This window comes from Staurois parvus, unplaced genomic scaffold (assembly GCF_062004578.1).
Source record: "Staurois parvus isolate SC_StPar_1 unplaced genomic scaffold, SC_StPar_1.0 ptg000131l, whole genome shotgun sequence".
Classification (NCBI taxonomy): domain Eukaryota; kingdom Metazoa; phylum Chordata; class Amphibia; order Anura; family Ranidae; genus Staurois; species Staurois parvus.
The window spans coordinates 11,424,456-11,439,802 of record NW_028317927.1 but is presented as its reverse complement, the minus strand read 5'-3'; positions in this window follow the sequence as shown (position 1 = coordinate 11,439,802).

Here is a 15,347-nt window from a genome sequence, read left to right as displayed (position 1 = left end):
TGCTATTACAGTGATCTCTGTTAGCTTCTGGTTCATTTTCCCAGTGGCTGCCCTGCTGCTTTGTAAACACTGGAGGTCACTCACTTGGTGCACGCACCATGCAAAGCACTCTCTGATTGGACCAGGTGGAGATCAAGACATCACAGCCCAACCTCTCCACCTCATCAAATCAGAGAATGCTTTGCATTCATTGAGAAAATGCAGTGTTCTTTGAATGGTGCCCGTGCATAGCAAGTCTTTACAAAGCAGTAGGGCAGCCTCTCTGCACATGACTCGAAAGCTAGTGGCAATCACTGTAGCCTACTACAGTGGTTTTCAGCTTCCATGGTTATCAACCAGCACATACATAGTTACAGTGGTCCAAGGTGGACAGATGCAACTATGCAAAGATAGCCATACCTGGAATTTAGCATAAAGTATGAAGTTATGTAAGCTTTTTTTTTTAATTCGGAACAACAATGGAGAACTTCATAGAAACTTTCAGCCAATTTGCCAAACCACATACATTGTCTAGTTACTGAACAAACTGTTTATAGTTTCCTATAAACAGTAAGTAACTGTTGTGGACCTCGTCAGTAAGGTACTTGTAATATGAAACAGACATCACCACAAAGTATACATTGATGGCAGAAATAGATTCAATAAGGACAAAAAAGCATAAAGACAATATATTCAAGTATTTAAAATAAGCTAAAAAAACCTAGGACAAAAGCAATACGGAGAGGTTAAGCAAACAGTCAGGAATTAAGCAATATATGGCTGAACAGTACCAAATTATTCCTTTTACCTATTGAAGTGCCTGTACTGCAGATTGCCATGGCACTTCCCTTTGAAATGGAAATAAGACACTGAATGCATTATTTTTTCCATTTTCTAACTTTCAAAATAATGTTTATAAGAAAAGATATCTTCAGTTTCAACATAAAACAATAGGGCCGACATCTTTTGCTACTTATGTTTTAATGGACAAGACATTTATCCTTAACCACGTCCAGTCCAGACCAATTCGAACGTTCCTTTTCAACATGTAAAAAACTATTTTTTTTTAATACACTTAAATGAATTTTAATGAACAAAAACACAATATAATACCCAATTGTTTGGTAAAACCTGAAATATGATACAGTATTACACTGAGTAAATAAATATCAAACATGTCATGCTTTAAAATTGCATACGCCTGTGGAGCGGCACCAAAATTCGGTACCTACAAATCTCTATAGGAGTTGCTTTAAGAGCCTTTACAGGTTACCATTTTACAGTTACACAGGAGGTCTGGTGCTAGAATTATTGCTCTCACTCTGACGTTCGCTGTGATACCTCGCATGTGTGGTGTGATTGTGGTTTACATATGCATGCAGGACGGGGGGGGTGTTTTTTTTTTTTTTATAATTTTTATATTTTTTACATTGTAACTTTAAAATTTTTTAAATCACTTTTATTGCTATCACAAGAGATGAACAGCATCCCTTGTGATAGCATGGGCCAAGACAGGTCCTCTTTTTGGAGATATCTGGGGTCTATTAGAACCCAAATGTCTCCTCTGGCCTCCAAAGCATCCAGTCAAACCAAGATAGGCTTCATCTGATGCTTTTATATGCCAGTAATGGCTTGATTACATGAGATTGAAACCAAAAGTCACAAAATCCTTGTCGCTTCTCAGGAACCGGATGCTGCCAGTCGCATTCTTGCCAGGCTTCGCATTTGTTCAGGAGACCCCAGGAAAAGTGCAGGCAGGAGGGGGGGGGGCCTTCCACTGCCTGTAAAATTAATCCAGCTGCTCTTTAGCAGCTCAAATTACATTTACTTTGTTCAGTATTGCTGGCTCTAAAAAATTATATCTCAGTCATCACTGCAGCTGTACCCTTCCCATCCAAGATCATACAGGTACATCCTATTGATGGGAAGAGGTTAAAAATAATAGATTGACATTTGCAAGGCCATGTAAAAAAAAAGCTGGATCAAAGAAGCACACCTTAAATGTGTATAACTGGCAACATCATCTACACATCCCAGTGCCCCATGTTGGGCATTACAGAAAAAAAGTAATGTAAAGATACACTATATTGTAAAAAATATTGGGACACCCCTCCAAATCATTAGATTCAGGTGTTCCAATCACCTCCATGGCCACAGGTGTATAAAATCATGCACCTAGGCATGTAGACTGCTTCTAGAAACCTTTGTGAAAGAATGGGTTGCTCTCAGGAGCTCAGTGAATTTAACCCCTTCACGCCAGCGCCTCCTGGCCCTTGAAGGGTTTCAGAAGCCGGGGGCGTGGTTTAGGGTCATGTGACCGCCGTGAAATGCCGCCACGGCGGTCAAATGATCGGGAAAGGTCCCGATCTAAAGAGGAGATCGGGACCTTTCCGTGAGTACTGGATATGTGTACTGGTAGCACGCGGGGTGTGCGCTATCAGCACATATGTTTTTTTTTAATAGAACGCAAATGTGCAGCCATTCAGTGTCTAGGCCCAGACGCCGGGAGGCTGCACATTTGCGTTCGGCTGGCATGAAGAAGTTAAGCATAGTACCATGATAGGTTGCCACCTGTGCAAATCTATCCGTGAAATTTCCTTGCTGCTACAAATTCCACGGTCAGCTGTTAGTGGTATTATAACAAAGGGAACAACAGCAACTCAGCCATGAAGTGGTAGGCCACGAAAAATGACAGAGAGGGGTCAGTGCATGCTGAAGAGCACAGTTTGCAGAAGTCACCAACTGTGTGCAGAGTCAATAGCTAAAGACCTCCAAATTTTGTAAAGCACAACAACAATGCGTAGAGAGCTTCATGGAATGGGTTTCCATGGCCGAGCAGCTGCATCCAAGTCTTACATCACCAAGGTACTGCAAAGCGTCAGATGCAGTGGTGTAAAGCATGCTGCCACTGGACTCTAGAGCAGTGGAGACGTGTTTTATGGAGTGACGAATCATTGCCCATATTCCTGTATACTGTATTCGTTAAGATACCCGCCCAAGAGTTTTTTCTTAAAACAATCAACACTTCCCGCTGACACTACCAATTGTGGAAGTGAATTCCATATTCTTACCATCCTGACAGTGAAAACCCTCCTATGCAGTTCAAGGTTAAACCGCTTCTCTTCTGGTTTTATTGAGTGGCCATATGTCTTCTTACACTCGCTGAGACTGAATAGCTTATTCCCTATGCTAGAATCTCCATTGAGGTATTTGTATATATCGCTATCATGTCTCCTCCCAATTGTCTCTACTCCAGAGAGAATAATTTTAATGTTTGTAGTCACTCACTCATAACTGAGGTCCTCCAGTCCCCTTATTAACTTAGTTGACCTTCTCTGGACTCTCTCCAGTTTCCGCACCTCCCTCCTGAGGATTGGTGACCAGAACTGGACTGCATACTCCAGATATGGCCAAACCAGAATTTTATAAAGTGGCAGAGTTATAGTTTTATCTCTGGAGTAAATTCGCTTTTTAATGCATGCTAAGATTTTGTTAGCCTTGATTGCTGAGCCTGTCATCTACTAGGACCCCCAGATTTTTTTCCATCCTTGATTTCCCCAGAGGTTCCCCCCTGGTGAGTAATGTGTGTTCATATGTTTTGCCCCCAAGTGCATTGCTTTCCATTTTTCAACATTAAACCTCATTTGCCATGTATTTGCCCACCCCTTTATTTTATTGAGGACTTGTAAGATTTCTATAGCTTGCTGTGAAACTATTACCCTACTTAGCTTTGTATCATCAGCAAACACTGAGCTTCAGCTATTTATACCAACCTCTATTAAACAGAATTGGTCCCAAAGCCTAGTAGTAAACCACTTGCCACTTCAGACCATTCTGAGTACTCTCCATTTATCACCACCCATTGGATGTGCCCTTGTAACCAGTTTTCTTTCCATAAACAAACCCTATGGTCCATGCCTACAGACCTCAGATTGTAAATTAAGCATTTATAGGGGACTGTATTTAATGCTTTCTGCAAAAACCAGATACACCACATCCACTGCTCTTCCTTTATCTAGATGGCAGCTCACTTCTTCTCATAGAATGTTAACAGATTGGTTTGGCAAGAATAACCTTTCGTAAATCCGTGCTGATTACTACTAATTAGATTGTTTTCTCCTGTAAATTATTGGATATGGTCCCTTATTATCCCCTCCAATAGTTTACATACTATTGATATACTGTATGTGGTCCCCAGGTATATGCATCTGCCCTTTTTTGAATATTGGTACAACCTTGGCCTTTCCCAATCAGCTGGTACCATTCCTGTCAGTATGCTGTCCAAAAAAATTAGGAATAGTGGTCTGGCTATAACCTGACCAAGTTCTTAGAGGACTCTCGGATGTAATCCATGCGGTCCTGGTGATTTACTTGTTTTAAGATTTTCTAGTCTTTCTTGGACACTGGCTTCTGTTAGCTACAAGGGTACACTCTGTTTGTGTTTCTAATGATGCAGTCTTGATTACTATACCTTTCCTTTTTCTTTGTAAAAACTAAGAAGAATGCATTTAGTACAGTTGCTTTCTCTTTGTCATTTGTAACCAACTTTTCTTCCTCATCTTTTAAAGGGCCAATACATCCTGTCCTTGCTTTTTTTACTGTTTTTGAAAAATGTCTTGGGATTTTGTTTTCCTCTCCTGTGATACATTTCTCTCGTAGTCTATTTTATCTGCCCTGATTGCATTCTTACACTTTTTAGTGCATTCCTTGCAGTGTTAGAATGCTGACAATCACTCATCTGCCTTATATTTCTTAAAGGCCATTTTTTTTATATTTAATATGTCCTTTTACGTTAATGTTTAGCCCCCTAGGTTTAACTTTCACTCTTTTACTGTATATTTATTGTCCATTGGAATACACTGGATAATACCTTTTATGTAACATGTTCCTAAAGTATTCCCATTTTTCCTCAGTGTTCAATGTTTTAGGAATATGGTTCCATTTAATATCTTGTAGTACTGAGCGCAGTTTAGAAAAGTTGGCTCTTTTGAAGTTTAGTGTTTTTGTACTATCCATGTGCCTCCTCATCCTGTAATTTATGCTGAATGTTATTATCTTGTGATTGCTGGTTCTCAAGTTGTCCAGTATTTCCACATCTGCGACCTGATCTAAGTTATTTGTAATTAGTAGATCCAGCAATGTATTCTTTCTAGTCGGAGCATCCACCAATTGGCACATGAAGTTGTCTTGTAAGACATTTAAAGTGATCGTATAGGCTCAAGGTTTTTTACCATCATGCTTAGAATGAAAACCTTCTCTGTGCAGCAGCCCCCCCCCCCCAATACTCACCTAAGCCCCCTCTCGATCCAGTGATGTGCACTGGAGTCTCATCTATCCCGGGACTCCCTCTCCGTCTATCCTAGGACTCCCTCTCCTGAGACAACAGTAGGAACAATTGGCTCCCACTGCTGTCAAAGTGAGCCAATAAGAAGGGAGAGGGGCCGAGCTGCGGCTCCATGTGTGAATGGACACTTGACAGCTAGTGCCCTTATTGCAAGCTGCTTGCTGTGGGGGCAACTCACAGGAGGGAGAGGCCAGCAGAGCCTGCAGTGGACCCAAGAAGAGGAGGATCTCTGTGCAAAACCACTGTACACAGCAGATAAGTGTAGACATGTTTGTTATTTTTAGAAAAAAAAGTTAAGCCTTTAGTATCGCTTTAAGAAATGACAAGCCTTAAATGAATTAGCTTCTGCCCAGTCATTATATCTGGATAGTTGAAGTCCCCCATTATGATGATGTTGCCCTGCCTTGCTACCATATCTAACTGTAATAAGAGATCCAACTCCTCCTCATCCTTCAGGTTAGGGGGGGCCTGTAGCCAGGGCTGATGCTTTCACTAGACAAACTAGGCAGCCACCTAGGGTGCACTGCCAATTTGAGGCGCATGGGCGCAGCCAGGCGGGCACTCTCTCTGTGTAATCACATCATGAATGATCCTCCAGCTAAGAGGAGGGGTAACAGAGGGAAGGAAGATGCTGGGTGTCTGGGGCCAGTGAAGCAGCTGAGTTGCCCCTCTTTCCAGTGTTCCTCCCAGATTCAGACCCTTAATGCAAGCCGGTTGGTGGATGCTGATCACTGTGGAGTTGCAGCCCTTCTCTTCCCATTCATCAGCGGAGGCTGCCCCTGTGGAGGAAGGTAATGTCTGACTCCTGTCTCTGTGAGTGTGACCTGGCTGGCCCTCCATCCATCACATGTGCAATGTGTCAGTGAGTGATGACATCATCACGATCCCACAGGCTGCTTTTCTAGTGCCTGCTGGGCCTGCTGAACTATGTCAGTGTTGGTGGTCCTGTGTTGTATCGGATCTGTCACTGTGTGGGATCGCTCAGTTCAGGTGTTCTCTGTGTGTGTGGGCTGGGTTGCCTGCTGTCACATCATTTTATCTACCCCCATTGCCAGGGGAATTCCAGCCTAGGATCTGTCAGAGTGTGGATCCATCATCCTCCACTCACTGCAACTGTCACCCTGCCACTGCCAGCCACAGATACAGTCTGTCCATGACACTGATTTTGTCTTTAATATTGGTGCTGGTGGCATCTTATGATCTTATGGAACTCATTTTTGAAAATTAAAAGAAATTCAGCTGTTTAATATTTTGTTGATTTAGTATTTTCTACTGCTTTTTAAAAGTTTTTCTTTTTGGGGGGGGGGGGGCGGGGGAAGTAGCTAGTCTTCCCTTGGGTGCAAGATAGTCTAGCACAAGCCCTGCCTGTAGCATACCCCCACTATTATTTTCCCATTTGTTTCTTCCCTTTGGAGTTCCACCCACACAGATTCCTCCTCTCCCCGCTTACAACGTCGTCCCTCACGTTCACTAGCAAATAATTTTTGATATACAGGCAAACCCTACCTCCTCTTCCACCCTTCTATACAAGAAGTACCCCTGGATAGATGATGACCAGTCATGTGAAATGTCAAACCAAGTTTCTGATATTCCCATTAAGTCAAAATCCTCCTCACGTGTCAGCAGCTCCAGATCTTCTGTTTTGTTAGCTAGGGTTCTAGCATTTGTGTACATGCCTCTTAGTTGTGTACCAGCGCATGTTCTTTCGTTTTTAGTTTTGCTCTTGCTGTAATTATGTTCTGCCAACCCACACACCCATGATTTCTGTTTTATGGTTATAGTACCCTCTGACCTTCACTCACTGATGGCTATCTCTTCCTCTGATCCCTCCCTCCCCCCAGTCCAAGAGACTAAAAAAGGTATGCCAAGGGCCATAACAGCCGATATAAAAGGGATTTAAATGCAAAATTACCCTATATTAATATCAGCTACCATATGATTGTTGACTCACCCACTTAAAGGCATAAAATAGGTGGGTGTGGTCACCAAAACTCAAAATTCAAGACACATGGGCATAGGGAAAAGAGTTCCCCAAAAAGGTAGTTTCATATGGAACCACGCAGCTTAATCAAAAGGGCTTTATTAGAAAAAACAAATGTGCATTGCACAAATAAACACACAGAAGATGCGCACACCACCACCATCACTCCACCAAATGAAAAAGACAACGTTGTCTAGTCACCTTAGCAGCTGCTCATTCAACCTCAAACATACACACTTGGGGGGTGAGAAGAGCTAACGGTACAATGTGAAACACATGGGAGGAGGGACCAAAATGTTGAACATAGGAGTATAATTAGTTATCACTCAACATTGTCCCATGCGATAATGATAGGAGTCAGATTGGAGACTGGGTGTGCTGTAGCCGTATGTACTGAGTAATTATAGATCTCTTGAAAGTTTTGTTACATTTGTAAACTGAGGCTTATCAGTCAGTAGCAATCTGGGTAGAAATGTCCCATTAGTTAGCCAATTTAGGCCATATAGTATTGCAACATTCCCTCCATAAGCACACAGTTACCATAGTAACCAAATTGCTAAACAGCAGTATATATACACAGGTAATCAGCTTCTCACCATCCCCTTAGTATCCACTGAGCTTAGTCCCAGCAAGCCACAAGTAGCCCCCCACTACCTAGTTTAAAAGCCCCTACAGCTTTTTACCATTCTTTCCCCCAACAGAGCTGCACCCTCCCCATAATAAAACATTATAAATACCTTTTTTATTTTGTTTTTAAAAGTGATCACATTCCCTCTGTTCTCAGCTGCATAAGGGGCTTAGAGAGTTGGGGATTACAAAACAGCACACTGATAGTATATGGCTGTGCAGGGCTGGGGGTGTTGGCACAAGTCTGATCATTGGAGGACAGCAGGCAGAGTTTCCAGCACAGCCAGAAAACTGATCAAACTGCTCTCTCATGCCTACTGCAGTCAGTTTTTAATAGGAACCCAAAGTGACTAACAGGGTCACCAGGTATTTCACACAAAGGAGGCAATACAAAGAGAACAGGATATGCTTTCATACAAGTACATGGTACAGCAGGCACATTTCAGGAAATATGAAATGTTGGTGTAACATATTATTTAACCTTAAATAAGACAAAAAATTAATTCCTCATAAATAAATATTGTTTTATCCAGTATTCCCCCCCAACCAAATATTCTACTTCACTTTAAAATAATTTAGGTATTCTAAAGAAAATATTTAGGAAATATGTGATTTCTGGTTGACAAATGTAAATTCTAAGCTGACAGAAAAATAGAATGTCTTTGGCTGCCATAAAGATTTTAAAAAATGCAAAACATACATAAAACATGCAACGTAAGTCCAAATATATACTATATTACCAAAAGTATTGGGACACCCCTCCAAATCATTGGATTCAGGTGTTTCAATCACCTCCATGGCCACAGGTGTATAAATTCAAGCAACTAGGCATGCAGACTGCTTCTACAAACATTTGTGAAAGAATGGGTCACTCTCAGGAGCTCAGTGAATTCAAGTGTGGTACCCTGATAGGTTACCATCTCTGCAATAAGTCCATCTGTGAAATTTCCTTGCTACTAAATATTCCACAGTCAACTGTTAGTGGTATTATAACAAAGTGGAAGCAACTGGGAACAACAGCAACTCAGCCATGAAGTGGTAGGCCACAAAAAATGACAGAGCGGAGTCAGCGCCTGCTGATGCACACAGTACGCAGAAGTCGCCAACTGTCTGCAGAGTCACTAGCTAAACACCTCCAAACTTTGTGTGACTGTCACAAACTCTCTAACGGTAGCTCTATGGGTCCACAGTCTGGGATTCCCCAGGGCGCGGAGTCTAAGCCCCAGTCTGCTTGTTCACCAGAGCCCCTGATGGTGGGGATGGACTTGGAGCAGGCTGAGACCAGGTCTCGGCCCCCGGGTACACCCAACTGTAGTAGAGAGGACCGCTAGTGGAACGTAGCTGGGTAAGAGCCTGATGTGAAAAGGCAGGGAAGACCTGAGCAGTAAACGGATAGATGCGTGCAGGATGGATGGATGCGGACACACCGTGAAGCAAGTAGCAGAGTCAGACAGGCCGGGTCGGTAACTGTGGAGGCAGAACGGAATCAGAGCAGCAGGCAAAGGATAGTCGGGTCACAGGCCAAGTTCAGCAACAGGAGGTCAGACGATCAGGAGCAGGCAGAAGAGTGGTCCAGAGGCAAGCCAGGGGTCAGGGCAGGAGAAGGTCAGCAGAAAACAGGAGCAGGCTGGGTTCGGCAACAAAGGTACATACACAGGATCAGAACACAAGCAGAGGATAAAGACCATATGGCAACTTGGACATTGCAATGGTCAGTTTAAATAGCCCGCTCTGCGCTGTCATTGGTGCCAGGCGTGGCCGTGAATGTTGCCCTGGGCGCCTATGTCCTAGTGCCCGCACGCTTGTCCGCATCGGGATTCCGCACTTGCGCAGATCTGTGCGCCGCGGCAAAGCTCTCGATCCCTGACGGTGACCTTCAGATTAGCACAACAACAGTGCATAGAGAGCTTCATGGAATGGGTTTCCATGGCCAAGCAGCTGCATTCAAGCCTTACATCACCAAGTGCAATGCAAAGCGCCGGATGCAGTGGTGTAAAGGACGCCGCCACTGGACTCTGAGCAGTGGAGACATGTTCTCTGGAGTGACGAATCACGTTTCTCTGTCTGGCAATCTGATGGACGTGTCTGAGTTTGGTGGTTGCCCGGAGAATAGTACTTGCCTGACTGCATTGTGTCAAGTGGATATTTGGTGGAGGGGGGTTTATGGTGTGGGATTGTTTTCCAGTGAAGGGAACTCTTAAGGCGTCAGAATTCCATGACATTTTGGACAATTTCATGTTCCCAACTTTGTGGGAACAGTTTGGGGATGGCCCCTTCATGTTTCAACATGACTGCACACCAGTGCACAAAGCAAGGTCCATAAAGGCATGGATGAGTGAGTTTGGGGTGGAGGAACTTGACTGGCCTGCACAGAGTCCTGACCTCAACCTGATAGAACACCTATGGAATGAATTAGAGCAAAGATTGCAAGCCAGGCCTTCTTGTCCTACATCAGTGCCTGACCTCACAAATGAGCTTCTGGAAGAATGGTCAAATATTCCCATAGACACACTCCTAAACCTTGTGGACAGCTGTTCGGGGATAGTGGAAGCTGTTATAGCTGCAAAGGGTGGGCCAACTCAATACTGAACCCTACAGACTAAGACTGGGATGCACTTATTCACTCCCTGATTATCTCTCGCCTTGACTATTATAACTCCCTCCTCATTGGCCGACCTAATCGCAGGCTATCCCCTCTTCAGTCTATCATGAATGCTGCTGCCAGACTCATCCACCTTAATAACTGTTCCATATCTGCCATCCCTCTCTGCCAATCCCTCCGCTGGCTTCCATTGCCCAACAAATAAAATTCAAAACATTAGCAATCACATATAAAACCATTTATAACTCTGCCCCAAATTACATCACTAATCTTGTCTCTAAATATCACCCAAACCGTCCTCTCCGCTCCTCTCATGACCTCCTGCTCTCTAGCTCTCTTGTCTCCTCCTCCCATCTCATCTCCAGGACTTCTCCAGAGCCGCCCGCATCTACTGGAACTCTCTACCCCCAAACTATCATACTATCGCCTACTCTGCCCACTTTTAGGCGATCTCTGAAAACCTATCTCTTCAGGGAAGCCTATTCTGCCTTCAGCTAATAATCGAATCTTCTATTCCTTCTACTAGTCCATCCCCCACAGGTATTACATTTTGTACCACCAGCCCCTTCCTCTTAGATTGTAAGCTCCAAGGAGCAGGGCCCTCCTAACCCTTTTGTATTGAACTGTATTGTTGCTGTATTGTCTCCCTTTATTTTGAAAAGCGCTGAGCAAACTGTTGGCGCTATATAAATCCTGTATAATAATTATATAATAATTAAAGTTCATGTGCGTGTAAAGGTATGTGTCCCAATACTTTGGCAATATAGTGTATTTATGTATGTGACAATCTCATTACTGTATGCGCACAGAGAGCCCATACAGAAATTTGTCCTACTTTTAAAATATTGCATATTTTTATGAAGTATTTATAACGTATACTGCTATACCATTGTGAAATAAATATGTTGCTGTATGACACACAAATACAGAATGGCACAAAATACAGACTTTTAAGAAAAACACTCATTTTGTTAGCCAAAGAAGTCCACCGCTGTCTTCCTAAGTCTTCACTGCTGTTTTCACTCCGGCTCCTTTATCGGGGATTCTGGAGCTGGCTGTGACTTCCTGATCACTCCCAGTAGGCCCCCTAGTGCACATGGGTAAGTTCCACAGACTGAAGAAGACTGTCCTGAAGCCTCCTTGGATATGTGGTGTGCATCCTAAGAGGCGTCGGGGGGGGGGGGTTATCTCATCCTCACCTAGGTGAGGAATAAGAAAGTGGAACAAATACCTGTTGAAAAAGGTATTTGCTACCCCAAAAAATTCCAACTGTGTAATAAGGAAGGGGGAGGGTTAGGATGAACCAATGTCTTAATTGTGAGTGAGGGTCCACTTTATAGTCATAATCATCAAACTAGGATCCAACTCCCCAGCTCAACCGTAGGAGCTATAGCAAGATCTTGTGACACTCCCTTCATTACCTCTTAGCCAGTCATCACAAGCACCCTTCACTGATTTCCATTGACACACATATATCTAAATAAAGGCCAAAACATTCACTTCTGCAGATGAATGCATTGTACAATTGAGCATAATTGTACATGTGTGATTCTTGTTCTTTTTAATAAGACCTTACTCTATTACATGACTAAGGGACTGCAGACACTAAGACTTTTCAGATTTACCTTCAATACCAAGCAATTATTTCACTCAAGCAGATAACAATCTCTTCTTCTGGGGTTTTAGCAGCCATTTATAATAAGTAACAAATCCAAAAGAGTTACAAAAATCATATACATAAAAAATACTACAGCCAAATATAACTAACTTCCTTACATTGACATTCCTCCTCACATGCCAGTTTTATAAATTTTATGATCAACCCAGCTGTATCTGCCACCAACGTCCATGTTAAGACCCCCAGACAACCCTACACCACCACCACTACAATTTCTTACCAATGCACCACAACAACCACTATCATTTTACAACCATAGCCTATTTTGGTATGAGACACTCATAATTGAGACGGACCTATTCCAGCATTCTCCAAATTTTCCCAGAAAATGCCACCTTCAAACACACTGATACCTTGCCTAGCTGCCATGACAGTTACAATAAACAGAAAAGTGAGCACAAAAATTTGTAACACAAAAAAATTAACAGAAGTTTAGGGGAACAATTGGGAAATTAGGGAAGGAAAAGCAGGGAAAAACCTTCTCAGATATTGGTAACAACTAACCTGCAGACAATAACTCCCTTTGTCAATATTGCCAAGACCCCATCCAACATAACTCCATCCTTCCAATCAGATAATTGCTTAGCCCTACTTTTATACAAACATACATTTAACCTTTGACCATAGCCTCTACTGAAAGCCCTAGTTATGCTGGTCCTTTAGCTTCTTTAACCCCTTGAAGCTGACATCACACAAATATGTGTCCTCACAGAACTGGGCTTTTTTCCGTGGGGCTGCATATTTGCATACCTGTCTTTGTGCTGGAAGCGCACCACACAGCACACTCCCAGCACAAAGACCAGGGTGTCACTGACAGCCCTGGGTCCCGTTCTAACGATCGGGACCCTGGACTCCTGATTCCGGGTCACGTGTTCGTTGTGTTAGCCTCTGACTGGCTATGACCGTGATCAGTCACTGTACAGCCTGGCCCCCTTGTTTTTTTTTTCTCTCTATGAATGGAGGAGAGAGATACATTGTATCTCTCTAACTCCTGGCATAGAGGGGGAAAAATTTTTGTTAAAAAAGAAAAATAAATAAATATTAAAGAATAAAGAAAAAATACGTATATCAAGGTTTGATCTAGTTCAGTGCCAGGGTAAATGTTTGGGTCAGGGTCAAAGATCAAGGTCAAAAGATCAGGGTCAAAGGTCAGGATTTTTTTTTTTAATTGGTATTAGTGTCAGTTAGTGTAAGTGTCAGTGTGTTTTAGGTAAAAAAAAAACAAAATGCGCACTATTGTTTCTGGGCTGTACTATGGGTACACACAACAAATAACACACATATATGGTATCGCTGCGATCGTCAAGAGCTGCAAAAGTCATTTTGGGTTGTTGTTTGGTGGTAGGTTATGGTAGTAACAAGAAACACACAACTAAATTAAATAAACATTTTTGTTTTTACTATTCTGGGCCAGTTTTCCTTTGATAATGAAAACAAATCAGGAGATATCATCCATTATCATTTACCACCAAATCAAAGCCCAATTTGTCCTGAAAAAAACAAGGTATAATTCACCTGGATGTACAAAGTAGTTGTAATGATATGTACGGTTTTACTAACACATGTCAACGTTGCACAATTGTGCTTAGGCATTAAGATATACTTTACCCTTAGGCGTGAAGGGGTTAAGCATATTCTCTACAGCAAATGACATCATTGCATAAACTACCCTTATACATACCATAATTAGGGATCAATTCACTGTTTATTGCATGAAACATTTGTGTTTTATATGAAATATTTCATATGATATTTAAAATATAATTTCACTAACGTTAATGCAATAAATACTTGTGGTAAAGATTGTTAACAAATACCTTAAAGAGTAACTCCACTTTTGTTGTGACAAAAACATTCTTTCCTGGATGATCTATGTATATTGCAATGATTTTAACAAACTTTGTTGCAGATTCCTACTTTTTGTTATTGTGAAGAAATAGATGTTTGTCTGTGTCCATGTGGAAAATCAATCTGTATGGGAGTGCTTTTAAAATGATCAATCAGCACCTGTAGGGCTCTAATGAGTAAACTGGCAAGGTCTGCATCCCTTTAGACATGATTTCCTCCTGCCTGGAGTTTGCATGTTCTCTCTGTGCCTGCGTGCGTTTCCTCCGGATACTCCGGTTTCCTCCCACACTCCAAAGACATGCTGGTAGGTGAATTGGCTCCTGTCTACATTGGCCCTAGTATGTGTATGTATGAATATAAGTTAGGGACCTTAGATTGTACACCCCTTGAGGGTCAGGGACTGATATGAATGTATAATGTATATGTAAAGCGCTGCGTAAATTGACAGCGCTAAATATAAGTACCTGAAATAAATAAATACATTTCTCATAGGGAGTATCACACGAAAAATAATATTTTTGTTGCAGGGGGTGCCAAAAATCTGACTTGTATCTTAGTGCAAACTTCTGGGAAAATCAGTAAGCCAACCACTCAAGCAGGAAATGACAGTTTCCGGGGGCATTCTGTACACCATTGCATGCATTGCATTGCATTTTACAGAAAATTAAAGCACTGCAGATCAAAAAGGAAAGGTCATTTTTAATAACATTCAATTACAATATGACTTGAGTTGCAATTGTATACACTAAATTATTTTTTTTATTTGCTTATTCTTTTCCCCACGAAAGTGGAGTTACCCTACACTAGAGCACAATAAATGTGCTTCATCTTGTGCAAATGGCACTTATCCATAATAAAATTTGAGCAGTAGATGTTATATAAAAAATGAACATTTCTTTCCTAATATCTAACATTTTTGGCAGCATCTCCACCCCCCCATCCCCAAAGCCAAAACATATGGGTGTTCCCCAGCCCCTTTCCATACTGCAGCACCATGTCTCTTCATCTCTTCTGTTTAGTATATACACAGTCCAGATCTGCAGCCAGTTATTCAGCTGTACGGAGAAAGTGGAAACTGTTAGCTTGTGTTGTGAATGATTGCAGCTTGAGAAAAATGCTTTGAATGACAAAAACACAAGCTCAGCACACACCAGCTGCTTTACTTGTCTGACGCAGTCCAATGTAGTGCCTGATTTGTGTTGTTGTCAGTTTGAGTTTTTGTGAATAAAAGCACTCTTCATAAGCTGCAATCATTCACCACACAAGCTGACCATTTCCATGCTCAACA